The sequence below is a fragment of the Pan troglodytes genome, chromosome 8 (assembly GCF_028858775.2).
Source record: "Pan troglodytes isolate AG18354 chromosome 8, NHGRI_mPanTro3-v2.0_pri, whole genome shotgun sequence".
NCBI lineage: Eukaryota > Metazoa > Chordata > Mammalia > Primates > Hominidae > Pan > Pan troglodytes.
In genome coordinates, this window is record NC_072406.2 from 71348239 (window position 1) to 71359245 (window position 11007).

At 37.4% G+C, this 11007-nt stretch overlaps 1 pseudogene; it reads right to left on the minus strand.

Annotated features, from left to right (window-relative positions):
* Window positions 1–345: 345 nt before the first annotated feature.
* LOC107966729 (large ribosomal subunit protein P1-like) lies at window positions 346–2354 on the minus strand (annotated as a pseudogene).
* Between the last annotated feature and the right edge of the window lie 8653 nt (window positions 2355–11007).

Genomic DNA, 11007 nt, shown 5'->3' on the forward strand with positions numbered 1-11007 from the left:
CGATTTTTCATTACTGATTTGCAACCTCAATTACCTGAGACTTCAGATGTTTTAGATTCTCCTCTCAGTGCCAGTGTGCTTGTCCATCTTCACATGGCTCCTCATGGACATCCCACTGATCCTTCTAACTTTCTTTCCATTCAGGTCCTGGAATGTGCCCTGCAGTTCTAGTTTGCCTGTTAGTTCTTGGATAGGTTTTTCTTGTTGTTGTTGTTGTTGTTTACACAAGTCAGACTTCAAATTTTGCTATCATTATCAGAGGTATTCTTCTCTTTTTATGTATTTATCTATTTTTGTTTATTTATTAAGGGTTCAGCTATTTATTGAACATGTTATAAAACAAGTTTAGTCAAAAAGACCAAAGCCCATGTCCTCGTCAGGCTCCTCAGATTCTTCTTTGTTTGCTTCCGCTTCCCTCTCCTCAGCTGAGGCAGCAGTGGTGAAAGTGGCAGGACCTCCTGCTTGTGCGGTGTGGGCTGCTGGAGCCATCTACCAACCCCTGCATTGCAAAGGAGGCTGTCGATATTGACACTGGCCAGCGCTTTTGCAAAGAAGCTAGGCCAAAAGGGCTCAACAGTTACAGCAGCTGCTTTAATGAGGGTATTGAATTTATCCTCCGTGATGGTCACCTCGTTGCTTTGCAGAATGAGGGCCCAGTAGATGCAGACAATCTTGGGTGAAAGTGGGACCGGAGCTGCCGGCCCACAGTACTACTTGTGAGAAGTAGCACCATACCCGGCAGCTCGAGACTCACATTCACCACATTGTGGGTGGGGGCCTCACCGCAATGTGGCCTTAGCTTTTTCAGAAGGACCGAGCACCTTGGCAGCAGCTGAGGGAAGGGACTCTTCCCGTTTTAATGTGGTCTTAACCAATGTTTTATTCCATCTCTTATTCTATGCTGTAGCTAAACTTGAAATTCCCCCACAATGTAGTAGGGTTTGTTTTTTTACCTCTGAACATTTGCATATGGTATTCCTCTGCCCAGAATGTTCTCTTCCTGCTTTTTTTCACGTTGCTTATTCCTATTCATCGTCAGGAGGTTGTTAGATTCTACTTCCCCCTAGAACTGTTCCCGATATCCTCCAGGATGGTTTTATTTGTTTATCCTCTATTCTTATAGTACATTGTTATCTATACTAATAATGACACTTGTATGTATCAGGGTCTCAGCAGGAAACAGACAACATACTCCAACTGGACAATTTGAGAAGAGTTTAATAAAGCAAAGGAATAGTCGGGATTTAGGGGAACCAATAATAGATAGTTCAGTACCACCCTGGTACTAGTAGCATCAGAAATTATTTCCACCCTAAGCTTGATGAAGAAAAGAGAAGTAGTTAATACAAGCCAAAGAGAATGCCTGAGCCTTATAAAGGCTGTGGCCCTTTGTAGAAAGATCCACAGCAACTCCACAATGAGGGATCCTGGGAAATACATACTCAGCCTCACATTCCTCATGTCCTCCAGTCTACTGCCAATGACTTCAATGAACTGAATCCAACCAGAAGCCAAAGGGTAAATGGAGACTGATATAATTCATAATATATCTAATCTATAAAGGTCAGCCTCCTAGTTCCTAGGTCATAGAATAGGATTGAGAAAAGTAGAGTGTGGATCTAGAAGGACAAACACAAGGTATCCAGCACAAACTGATGCCCATTTATTGAATACCTATTTTATTTGACAAATGGTATTCCTGGTTCATAAAAGTGCCCTACATTATATATAAAGTTATGTCCATTTTACAAGTGAGAAAACTGAGGTTTGGCTAGCAAGGCTAGCTAACAGGTGGCATAGTACAGATTCAAATCCATTTATATCTGGGTCTGAACGCTGAGCTCTTGCCACTTTCCCATACTGCCATTACTGGTGTGGTGTTTTTTCTCATCCACTAGACTATAGTCTACTTGAGTACAAGGTTAACATTTCATTTATCTTTATATCACTCGTGCCTTGTGCAGTGGCTAACCCATAGTAGATAGAGTAGATGATAGATATTTGTGGAATTGATTAACAAAAATAACTGAATGATTCAGAATTTTAATTTATATAAGTGGGGATTGGGTAACTGGAGTCTGCCAGGGGATGTTAATGGATCATATCTGGCACTAAGACACCTCTTTGTGATTGTCCTTTATAAATAATTGCCCTCCTCTTCATATTAAAGAGAGAATAAAAGTTTATCTGGTCTCTTAGCCATAATGGAGTGTAACAAAAGCTGACAATAAGTGGGTTTTCTGTATGCTGATCATTTTCCATCTTCCCCCTGACTTGGCTAAGAGCTGAGGGTAACGAACAATGGAGCTTGCTTTCCCCAGTTCTTCCTCTATGACTTTTTTTCGAGTTGCCATGTCCCTTTCTAATGGTTCATTTCTCTTTCCCTTTCACTTAACTTGGCTTTTATATGTCTGTCCATCACTGGCTCTCTAACTATCAGCTAGGCTAGCCTGACTCTTTTATAACTTTCAAAGGAAGCTGCCTGCTCTGAATGTATGATGCTAGAGAATGGGTCTTGGTAAGTCCTTAAGAACAGTTGTTTATGTTATTTCAAAGGTTGCCAAGTAATAAATAGTTGTTTGAAAGTGAAGGGTAAATTGGTATTTCACCACCCTGTTCTCTGCTGTTCTTGTGATGGTTCAAATCATAAAACATCATGTTTTGACATTCATAGGAATATTTCACCAACTTGGGGTTACTGAGTGGGCAGAGACATTCACTTTCCTACTCAGTGCCCTGGACACTACTCAATCCTAGCCCAGTTGGAACTACACTGTTTGAACCTTTGAAACTCTGAAACTGATTGAAGCTTCTGAGCCAACAAAAGAGGCAAAGGGCCTTTGTGCTTCAGCAAGGAAATGTTCCAGTTCTTTTGCACTTTCCTAATGAAGGCTGGCCCAGGAGCCCTGGTGTCCCTGGAACACAGAGGGAGTTGTAGGGAATAAAGGCAACTTGACTCTTTGGGGTCATTCCTCTCTTCCCAGGGACTTTTATGGATAATCTTCCATCCATTGAGAGGTTTGGTACTCATTCAGATCTCATAGCTTTGTATTTGGATGAGAATTTTTTTAAAAAAGAGCTATCTAGTGTATTGCTGAATTGCATCAGATATTCCAGTGTATAAACTGTGATGCATACCTTGTCTCATTTTTCACATCCTCACCCAGCTTCACCCATTTAGGTCACCTGACTAGCCTTGTAGTGATTTCAGTTTGCTATCCCAAATTTATTTTGTAATTTATAGTACTATGAAGATGTAAATTATTTACTAGTGCTGTTATTGTTGGAGCAAGGTATTAATTCTAATGCCATGTAATGCTTTTAGTAAGCTGAGTGAGGAGACAAGAATCTTCTCTCCTGACACAATTTTAGAAAATGTGGTATTTTTAAAAGCTAAGGACCCAAATTCAAAATTTGATTGTAATATATTGTGTTATATATCTGCATATGGAAACTGAGGTAAATAAACAGCAGGCCTGAAAGAAGTTTGAGAATTTCATCCCCCAATCCTCAATTTTATAAATTAGCTATTTGGTATGCAGAGCAATTATTGGACATAAATTCATATGTAAGATGATAACTATGTCCTACTGGTCATCCACCATAAATCTTCAAATTTGCAGAATGAATGAGGTTAATTATGGCATAGCATCTGAGTCTACAATGAAAGAATACAATGTGAAAGATGGTTCTGATACCGCTTAGAAGCATCTGGCCCTAATCAGACTCCAATTTTAGACCCAATCCTACCTAAAGTTTTCTATAATTTATTACATCAGAAGATTCAAAGAGTTATTTTTATACAGAGAAAATTGGACTCAAGTAAAAGTTATTTTCATCACTCCATCTAATTACAAAGCTGAGCACAGAACTATGACTATTCAAACATGTTGCAGATATAATAAAGAGAGTGAATAGCAACGAAAGCTGGTCTTGAATAGCTGCCAGGATAAGCAAAGATGGGGGAAATGGCTCTCATGATTGGAGGGGAAATTAAGGAAACAGTAATTTCTTTTCAAAATGTTCACATACCATTTATTAGGTATTTTAAGAGTTTGGGGGTAGCTATGAGTTTTATTATTCCTTAGTTGCATGTAGCTTATTCCAGCAATGAACTGTGATTTTATTATAACTGACTTCAAGGGATATGGTCTACCACTGAGCAAAAGGAAAGAGAAGACTTATGGCTGGGCCAGGGAATGTGAATTCAGGCAAACATACATACGGTCTAAATTTAAGCTACAGTTCATATCTCTTTGGGTAATTCTTTCCTTCCTTTAGGTTAGCACAAAACTACATCAGCACTGAGGAGGAAATCATTAGCTTTGAGGAGAGAAAATTTAGGCAAAAACAACACCCTGAAAATTTAGCATGACTTGGGAGAGCTCATGAGTCAGCCAACTATTTTGAGTTCTTAAAAAAAGAAAAGAACTTTCTTTGGTCCAGACGAAAACTTTAACTTCTTCTCAACCTTTAATTACTCCTGAGCAGACTAAACAAATTTTAGCTTATCTAGTTTCCTCCTAATACATTTCTGCTGAGAGGCAGTCTGCATACAAGTCAGAGAAACCTGAAATTAAATCTAAACCATGTAGCTTATAGCCATGTGACACTGAGTAAATCACAATCTGTCTAGAATCTAACTTTCTCATCTGTAAAATAGGGTAAATAATGGCAATTTTTAGCATTGGTGTGAGGGGTAAGTGAAAAGAGATAAACTTCAACAAATAGTAGTTCTTAATTTCTGATGAACACATTATTGCATAAGACTCAATACTGTTAGTATATTTCCATTTTCTCTGGAAGTAAATGAAAGGAAGCTATTTTCTGATTCATTTAGTTATTTTACTGCACAGAAACCAAACAACTTATAAAAAAGGTATCTCTACCTAAGATGGTAGTTTACACTAGTCCAAGGTATATTACTTCTCAGAAAATAGAACAGGTAGGAAAGAGGTTGTAGCAAATAATTTTCATGCTCCCATGAGCTGGAGCCTTATTGTGCTTGCAGTCTGGCAAATTCCCAGGATTTCAGACACAGGCTTATATAAATATAGCATTATGAAAACATAAATGTCTGAGTGGGGGGTGAAATGCATTACTCCATCAGCATGGGCATTTTTATTTTGTTTTAAATTCTCATTATTGAGCACCTACTATGTGCTCATCACTACTTTAGGTGCTTTATACGTGCCATTTTATTTAACCCTCGGCATTATTCCATGAAGTAGGTATTATCCTCATTGTGCATTTGAGGAAACTAACACTCAGAGATATTTACTTGGATTTATGAACAATGTCTGCATTATAAACTAGAGGTGGGAAGACTAGTTAGGATGCTTTGCAGTAATCCACTTGAGAGACATTGTCAGTCTGTGAGAACAGAAAGTGAATCTCTTGGAAAGATTCTACAATGTTATTGTTTTTGCCCAAAATGGCACATTACAGAAATCAATTAATTAAGTTAAAAAGCAACTATATGTACAAACATGTTTCTATGACTCTTCTATATCATACAATTTCTCTTTGATAGATGTGATTTATAAATAAATTAAGTGCACTTGGGTTCAGAGATGATGCCCAAATTCTCATCTAGTCTCTATTTTTAAAGACATTTACAAAGAGAGATTGAGAAAATTTCCTTGTGAAATGTTCAGCAATCCTGGCTGCCAGAGCCTCCTTTGGATAACTGACAATAAAACGAAGTTGTTTCTTAGTGAACATTAAGTTGGCCTTGAATGGTTCACTATTATATCAATAATTTACTCTTATTAAGAAGCTACCAAATGAAAATAGCCAATATCATTTTGCTTTATCTATTAATAGCTGTTTCATAATAACTTTCCTTTCTCAATGAATTATACCTACATATAGCTGTAATATAAAGAAATGTCTTTAAAATATATTTTTATGAACTCCTTTTTGAATAAATGCAAGACTAATCTTTAGCCAGAGTGAGCAGTTGCATGTTTGGTGACTAAAAACATTTCTTCCACTAAAGAAGCTGAAGGTGAAGACCTGAATTATATTCTCTGAAACTCCTTCAGCATAAAAATACTAATTATATTAGCACAGGGTTTCTCAACCTCAACACTATTTGGACCAGATAATTCTTTGTTGTGGGAGGCTGTCCTGTGCAAAGTAGATGTCAAGCATCATCTTTGGCCTTTACCCACTATACTTTTAAATTGACAACTGTCGCATCCCAAATTATGACAATCAAAATGATCTCCAGACATTGCCAAATGCCTGCTGAGGAGGCAAAATTGTCTCCAACTGAGAACTATAGTCACAGAGGTAAATATTAGTTACTCCACTTTCGGTCATAGATAAAATGATTTTGATTTTCCATGTAGGCAATAAGAATAAGTCTCAGTAGAGTGGTTTATCATTTTATTATTAGAAATAAATTTATCCTTGTTTAAAATAGCAATATATATCCATTGCACAGAAAAATATAAAATACAGATAAAACTATCAGAAAGGAATATTTAATCACCCCATTGCCATGTTCCACAGATAATCAGCATGATTATTTATGTATTTTTTATCATACTCTTAAAAATGAGATTATATTATATGTACTAATCAGTAACCTGGTTATTTACAAATTAATACTATATGACTAGTAATTATCCACTTATAGCATGATTTTAAATATAAAGACATTCCATTCTATGGCTTTACCATTGGCAAGTCACCCATTCATTTAATATAGTTAAACTCTATGTGTTAAGCCCTGTGCTAGGTGCTATGGATAAAACGGTAAAGAAGACAGAGGGGCAAGAAACTATCCTCATGAAGGTGCAGAGACTAACAAAGCACATAAACAAGGTAAGAGAGAGAGAGGAAATAGCCTGACACCCTCTAGGAAGACAGGTCTTCATGACCAGGAGAGGTGGATCAAGACAGATGAGAGCACAAAAGTCTTCATTTTAGTGAAGTAACTGGTGCTGAAGACAAGCTATTGTCCTATGGATCCGTGTTTCCCTCTATGCACTTATCACTGTGCTGCTTAATAAGTGATAGAATAATTAAAATTTTTATATGAACTTGAATATCCCAGTCATTCTTACCCTGTGATATAGTTTGGCTCTGTGTCCCCACCCAATTCTCACCTTGAATTGTAATCTCTATAATCCCTACATGTCAAGGGCAGGACCAGGTAGAGGTAATTGAATCCTGGGGGCAGTTTCCTCCATGCTGTCCTCATGATAATGAATGACTCTGATGATTTTATAAGTGTCTGGCTTTTTCCCTGCTTGCACTCATTCTCTCTCCTGCCATCCTGTGAAGAGGTGCCTTCCACCATGATCGTTAAGTTTCCTGAGGCCTCTCCAGCCATATGGAACTTGAGTCAATTTAAAGCTCTTTCCTTTATAAATTACCCAGTATTTATAGCAGCTTGAGAATGGATGAATACACCCTGCTTTGGTAACCTTTCTGCTGCTCTTCCTCTCTCCTCCATTCTCTTAAATGTGCAGACAAATGTTTGATGTATTATAGCTGTGTTCTCTCAATAGGTCTGGATATATACAGAGTGAGCCTCTGCCCCTGTTGAAAACGATGATTTTTTTTAAAAAAAAGCAATTGAACTCACATTGAGAGCTTGTACTCTAGACTACCAGTCTTTTTGTTTTATTCATAGTGTTTCCTCCAAGTGTAACAACAACCCCATCACCTAATAATTAGGGTTAATTAACTTCTTTTCTTGCCAGCTGGTCCCTTAGTAGAAGGAGCCTTGGAAGAAGGAGGTCAATGGGATGCTTGCTGTCCCTCTTGCCTATTTGTCTGCAGTACTCAGAGTTGTGGGAATGGGAAGCAAAATTCCCCTGAGTAGATCACTAGGAGTGATGGGAAGCAGGGCTATTCCTTTCTCATTCCTTGGTTCCTTGGCCCATGGATTTTACCAGTTGTGGACACAGCACTGTATAATTGTCTTTGATTTAGAGTGTATACTGTATTCTCAGGGACAGCATCTCATCTTCATTGGGTACCATTTATAAGCTGGCATTTTAACAAACAGTTCCACCACTCTTTCAGTCCTGCAGCTAGCTCCTGCATGTTATAGTATGAGACACGACCAGTAGATCTCATCATCATATGCCCACTGCTGTACCTCCTTTGCTTTAAAATGGGTCCTTTGGTCTGTGCAGTGTTATGTGATCAGTGGATCAAACATTCTGTAAGCCTGCAGAGAGTGATGCTGGATGAGGGCCTATAGGCAAAGAAAGACAGACTTGTACCAAGAATAAAAGTTGATTCTCATCAATATGAAGTCATCACTTGCATTCAACATTGTACTAGCCAATCCAACATGTCAAAAAAAGAAAGAAAGAAGAAGGCCATTTGGATTGGAATGGAAGAAATAAACTATTTGCAGATGAAATGCTTATGCAGAAGGTTCAAAAGAATCTACAAAAACCAATAAGTCAGAACCAATAAGTGACTTTAGAAAGGCCATAGAATGTGTAATATAAACTCTTACCTTATGTCATTTATATAACAATGGGAACAAGATACATTTACAAATTAAATACAAAAAATAATAAAATTGACAAATAAACAGCATCATTTTGGTGCATTTCTTTTTCCTTTGCTTTAATATGAATATGAGACCCCCATAACATCCTACATTGTTTGAGATAAGCATGCCTATTATTACCTTGTTCCATGTGATAATTCAAATTCTTCTTCCCCTGCTTTTTATTTCAACTATTCATACAGCCTTCTGACATCAATTTGCATTTAGTTGGCTTCAATGCTTCACTTATTTGTTAATCTTAATTAGTAAGCACAAATAAAAGTGACATAACTTGGACTTCACACAATCATAATCGCAAGTACAAATATGTAAACTTTGGCACTGAAATCTTGTGGTGGTACTCAGATGTACGTTACCACCAAAATAATCAATAATATGTTTATATTAATTAATTTTTAAAGGTTTTCAGAAAAATGTAAAAAATTCACAGAGAGACCCTGTGTAAAAATATATCTGTGGACAGGGGAACATAGATTCCAGTTTTGAGAAACACTAGTAAATACTGCTAATTTGAAAATAAACCTATATGATCTGATAATAAGTCTTGTTTTGTGTTCTATTCATTAGATTTAGAAACTCTTTTATGGTTAGTGAGGGTTTGTTTCTTATTTCCTGACGGATAGTAGGCACTTATCCAATACTTAGTGATATGGCCTTGGCTCTGTATCCCCACCCAAATCTCATCTTGTAGCTCCCATAATTCCCACGTGTTGTGGGGGGGACCTAGTTTGAGATGACTGAATCATGGAAGCAGGTCTTTCCTGTGCTGTTCTCATGATAGTGAATTGGTCTCACAAGATCTGATGGTTTAAAAACAAGAGTTTCTCTGCACAAGCTCTGTTTTTGCCTGCTGTCATCCACGTAAGATGTGCCTTGCTCCTCCTTGCCTTCCGCCATGATTGTGAGGCCTCCCCAGCCATGTGGAACTGTAAGTCCAGATGGCTGGACTTCTTTTGTAAATTGCCCAGTCTCAGGTATGGTCTTTATCAGCAGCGTGAAAATGGACTAATACACTTACAGATCAAACGATGCCCGAATTCCTCTTCAGTCGATAGAATGTCTTTGACCTACATAAAATGTTAAGCTTCAAGATTTGTCTTTTGATTGTAAAAATGGGGACATTTTATATATGCCATATAATCAAAAATAGATGTTCAAATTATTACCTGAATGCTAAGCATTAAATGGTTTTATATACAGCATGAGAATATGAGTTTTATCTCATTTGGTCCTACCACAGCTCCATGCAGAAGGTTATGTTGTTAACCTCACTTTTAGTGCTTAGAAAAGTATGAAAGCACTGAGGCTTGGAGAGGGTAAGCAACTTGTCTAACATCATCCAGCTACTAAGCAGCACAGTTGAGGTTTGAACTCAGCCAGATTGGCTCTGAGCCAGAACACTACACTCCCATGTCTAAACTCAGAGAATCCTGGAAGCATCTTGGATATATTTGCCTTCTAAGTTCTACAATTTGCCCTCCAGCTGATTAAGTTTCTTGGAATGCCTATTACATAAACATAAGTGAGGAAACCTCATTTTTGGTCATGAAGGTCCATAAGGAAATTAGCTCTCAATGGTTGTTTAATAGGTTTATTTGTACTCTGGAGTTTTGTGCTTCCATTTTTTTAATGATTTGATTTGGGCAGCTGTGGTGTGCTATTAATGTGTTAGGACCACTAATGTACTTATGTGAAGATACTGACATTTTATGATAAAGAAAGAGATGATTCTGATTCCCTTTGATAATCAAAACTTACCACTTCTCTTTAAAATATACAAGCAGAGGAACTGCTTCTCCTTCATTTTCTACATTAACCCAGATGGAGCCAGAAGAGATTCACGAGCCATCTGGATTTAATTAGGCAGTGTACTATGTGAATATGCTGGTAGCAGTGTTGCTCTGGGGAATTAGCTTTAATGGAGAGAACCTTAGATTTGGAATCAGTAATTCTGGTTTCTCACTGGCCTCTGTCACTAACTAACCTCTCACTTAATGTTTTTATTTTATCAAAAGAATGTCTTCTCTGCTCCCTCACTGGGTTTTACTTTGGAGATCAAATAATAAATCATTTGGAAATGATTCAAAAAGCACACACCACTGCAGAATGCAAAAGATTCGTTTACTATTACCACAGTACTGCAGAATTTAAGCCGTGCTTTGTTTGTTTTTAACAACTTCTACAATTATATGATAATTAACCCTCTTTCTCATTTGTGACAACTTGATCGAACCAAAGATGAGGAGTATGGCATTTTGGAGCTCTAATTTTGAGGTCCAGTCTCTGTATCTCTTTGCTCAGCCATGAGCTCCCTATCATAAAATTAAGGTTTGCTTTTATTTTCAAACCTCCTCTCCTCTTATTTCCCTCAGGTTTCAAAAGTTGAAATATTTAGGCATGATTCTTCAGGCTTTGCAGGAAGTTAAAGAAGTATTATTGATTCCACATTGGGTTATGGATTT